General features: G+C 32.9%; 1 protein-coding gene across 1 annotated transcript in view; it reads left to right on the forward strand.

Annotated features, from left to right (window-relative positions):
- LOC115235330 overlaps window positions 1-4653 on the forward strand; it is a 108108-nt gene that overhangs the window by 977 nt on the left and 102478 nt on the right. The gene's annotated exons all lie outside the window — the stretch shown is intronic.

Raw genomic sequence — 4653 nt, forward strand, 5'->3', positions numbered from 1 at the left:
TGAGATATTTATACCGTGTCACACTACTGCCGAGATTTTGAGCGTCCAAAACTGTTATTATTGATCCTTCCATTAATTATTAAAAATTGGTTAGGTTATGAATGATAATTATTCATGAATAATTCAAAATGTGCCAAATTCTTTAAAATACTGAAAGATATAATTGATTTCTTTTGAATTTAGAAACTTGTCAAATTGTTTTGACTAATTTTCCGTTTAAAAAAATAAAAAGACATAAAATATTAAATATATATATATTAATAAACGCAATAGTATGTTATACAAATACTATTATGTCTTTCCTTCCGCGAAAAGACTTTTTACACGCGTTATATATTTTAAAACCGGCTCTATCAAAATAAGCGGCTCCCCCGCTGAATGGTAAAGCTTCAGGAAGGGAAACCTTCCCCATTTGCAGGCAAGGTATTCGGCAGAAGTTTCGTCATGTAGACATTAATATCCTCTCTCCTGCGCGTGACGCGCGCAAAAATTTATACCGGACGTAAAAATATATACATGTACAGTAGCGTATACGAAAGCGAACTACAGCGAGCTACAAATGTCGCGGGGAGATTCCGTCGCGTAAAACGGCGGTCTCTCCCAAGATTTATTTCGCCGTGTGTCTGCTTTAACAGACAGGTCAACTTTCATCTCGAAACCAAACGTAGCGATGTTGAGCGAGATCTGATACATCTTGAATATTATCGAGATTAAAACTACGCGACATAGTTTTCGTGTAGTTTTGGACGGACGAAAAAAATACATAATTCATATTTACATTTATTTTCTTTTACGTTTAACTTGACAGATATTTATGACTTATTTTAATCGATTTTCAGAACATTGTTAAAAGAAAAAGATGTCGGTAAATTTTATTTGTGATAAAACTTGTATATGTTTGATTAAGCTTCTGTCGATATGCCTGCAACTCTTGTCCATGTTTTTATCTGATTTTTATTACGAACGATAGTCACTCTTATTCGAATCATATTGAATTCAATGGCGAGTTTGAAGCATTTGGCATTGGTAAAAATCGGAAAAACGACACGAATTTATTTCGAGGAAATTGCCTGTTGTCAATAGAAACATATTCAAAGCGAAAAGACGGTATATTTGTCTGCTCGTGCAGCTTGCTTGTAATTGGTTTTGAATTTGGAAAATAGGATCTCGTCGAACACGATTGGGATTTTTGATGTTTTTCGTTAGATTTCTATATTTCTGCTTTAATACATTTATTTTTATATTCTGCGATATATCCATTTCGGGCAAAGTATTTTCTTTTTATTTCAATTATATGCGTCAATATACATAGCTGACGTGGTTGTTGTATCTACGCAACCAGCAAGAAATTTCTATAACGGATAAAGTTACCGCTGAGTTTTAATGGGTTCGTAAAAGCGATTAGCTGCAAGTTATTTTAATAGCGTTTAACTTTCCTTGAAAACGGTAAAAATTGCATCAGTGCTTGATGGCTCGTATTGACTTAAATATTTTCACTTAAATATTTTCACTTAAATGTTTTTAAGCAAACGAAAGAGAAAAGTCAATTTTTACTTAGTTTATCTTATTTATAAAAAAGGCAATTTATATTTTGTACTACGCTAACAGAAATTACGGAGGGGGAGGAGGAATTTTTCCGGCTGATGCGAGTACCGTCAGAAATCATACACACGCGTGTTGCCTCAATCGAGATGGAGGGCACTCAAAAGTCGAGGCAACGTAAAAACGTTTCAACGAACGGTTTCCTCTTTTCTCCTTTTTGAGTGCCATCCTAACATATCTTCGCTCGAGGACCTTTGTCGTGTATCTCGAGGACCCCGGCTATCCGCCGCATTGTGTCGCGGATTTTCCGCCCCCCATCTCGAAAGATGCCTCCCACGATTTACGACTATCGAAACCCGCGTCTCTGCCAGAATCATCCTTCGATTGGCAGTCCTATTCAATAATTCAACATTCTCCCAACGAGCGATAATACGTCATTATATGAAAAAAAAAACGGATAGGAAGTAATTATAAATATAAAAATACTTAAGAGTTTTATTTTATAGAGTTATAGAATTCATTTATCTGAGATACAGCGGATTTTATTAAATTTTTTCAATGTGTAGCGATTCAAAACAAATATTTTTCTCATTATTTTGCATTTAAATCCATATCGTTTTTTAATAAGAAAAATAGATTAAGCTTCAAATAACGAATGCTGAATCAATTTTGATCCGTAATAGAATTTTTTTATACGCATGTCGCAGATTAAAATTTTGTTATAAATGTTATATATATTTTATTTTTATAAATACTTTTTTCTTTTTAATATTATTTGTACATGACAATATTAAAAAACAAAAAAATGTTTTTTAAATAAAAATTAATATTTCTGAATAAATTTTATTTTAAATAAAAATTAATATAATGCACACATGAAATATTTGTTTCGATTATCACACACACACATGAGTTCTATAAAATATACTTAAGATATGGGGCATGTGTGCGGGTGATCCGGCGTCCGCAGGTGGAAAGTTAATATAGAGTTATATTTTGTGCGCCTTATAATTCTATGTAATATACTAGGAAAAGCGAGCATCAAAATAAGAAGTAGAAGAAATATATTTCGAATTTAAAAGTATTAAAAATAAAATATTGAGAGATATAGATTTTTCTTTATTTGAATAAAATTTTGAAGTTTACAAATTTATATATTAAATTCTTAGATCAAAAAATTCTTAAAGTTTTATAAAAATAGATACCAAATCAAGTTTTATATCTTTTTATATCTTTCAATAATAAGATATTTAATTAAATAAGAAACAAATTGAAGAATAAAACACAGAATAGTACTTTATTCCGAATACTGTTATTAAAACAATAAAAGATAAGAAGCTAACACACACATATAAATATAATCGTTTGCGATAATATTTCTTTAAACGTGTATTATTTCCTCTCGTTTTGCTACCCTTTACATACATCGACATTTTTATTGCTTCGCGATCCCGTGTTAGGGATTATTCCAGTCAACGCGAGGGACAAAAAGAGAATTGAAGCCGTTGGTTTTTTTCGGTGTCTATTCCTCTTTCGCGACTCGACGACGACGATGCAATACCCTTCTCGCGTGGCACGGCACGTATTCGAATTTTCCATGCCGAATCGCCCGAGACTTCTCTTACAGGAATTTCCACTCCCCTTCGCTCTCTCCCCTCTCCGTTCTTCCTTTTTCGTTATAGACGGGGTAAGGTATGCAGGTCGGACTATCGGGAAACTTCCGTTTCGAAAACTTCGCAAACACGTGATGCGCATGTTTGTGTGAGCATCAGAAGGATTATATTATTAATATTAAATGTGAGAATCTCATTTCTAATACCGCGATATTAATTCTCAATTTTTCTTTTCTTTGAAAAAGGAAAGGAAAGAGAGAGGGGCAAATAATCTCTCATTTAACATTTTAATTATGCGATTATAACAAGTTTTCATAGCCGGTTTTCATATAAAAATAAAACGTTCGATCTTACGTAAAAAAAGAGTTACGTATCTTTAGAAATGCATTATTGACAGGTTCTCGAAACAAACTCATGCGTTCTCATTCTTGAGATGTACACGGTGAGCAAAAAATATATCGAATTATGGAATGGATAAACTCTTAGATAGAGAGAAGTTTAACATCTCTCATTGCGATACCGATGTTATTTCTGAAATTTTCTCGTGCGTTATACGCGGTAGAGTATTGAACGTTCTGAGTAAATAAATGGAAAGAACGTATGTAATTCGTAGTTGTGTTCTCGATATCCGCGAGGCAAAATTGTTCGCGAGTGTTGTCGCAATTTTCCGCTGTCATATATTGAACAACAAAGTTCGCTGTTTGTAGATGCATTTTTAGACTTTCTCGAATAATATGTTTCTTCGAGCTCAACTGAGTCAATTGAATCGTTTGATAAAGAAGCTGCGAATATGAGACATGAAACTGTATATAAAGCGTGAAACTGACGTAGAAAAATCTTGCATTTTTCTTTAAGATAAAATAACCTTTTAACAGATTCTCTAAAAGATGGTCCTTCAACAGACTTCAACATTGTTTTCTAAGTTCTTTAATTAAAGATTTCTTACTAAAGATAAAGCGTTAAAGTTCCATGTCTCGTATTACCAGCGCGAGCGTTAACAAGAACTAAAGATGAGCCTCGTTTATACCGTAAAATATTTTGTCTGTTCCACAAACTTGACAAAAGAAGAGCGATCATAAAACTTTGTCCATCTACAAGGAAAATGAGTTTTCTATAGGATTCCAATTTTATAACAAAGGGAGTCTCACGCAATATATTCGTCGTGAATTTGCAAAGAGAAAAATCGAAGATATAAATGTGTGTGTTCTTTCTCTCTTCTCCAGTACTTCGCCAAATTTATTAGAAAATGACCCGAACACGCGCGTCTTTTCATGGCTCTTTTTGTACGCGTTCCTTATACAAGAGATAGATTTTCAAAGTCTTTTCCCAAGTTTTGCCGGTGCTATTTCATCGATATCGCCGACGCCGAAGCATTAAAGTCGTTTTCGCTGAAAAAATATATTAGCTTTTTAATATAATTTTTTTTTTATATCTTGCAAACGAGAAAATCATTCTATCAGTTTAAAAATCTTAAATAATTAATATTATGTTATAATAT

Source organism: Formica exsecta, unplaced genomic scaffold (assembly GCF_003651465.1).
Source record: "Formica exsecta isolate Colony F162 unplaced genomic scaffold, ASM365146v1 scaffold218, whole genome shotgun sequence".
Lineage (NCBI taxonomy): Eukaryota > Metazoa > Arthropoda > Insecta > Hymenoptera > Formicidae > Formica > Formica exsecta.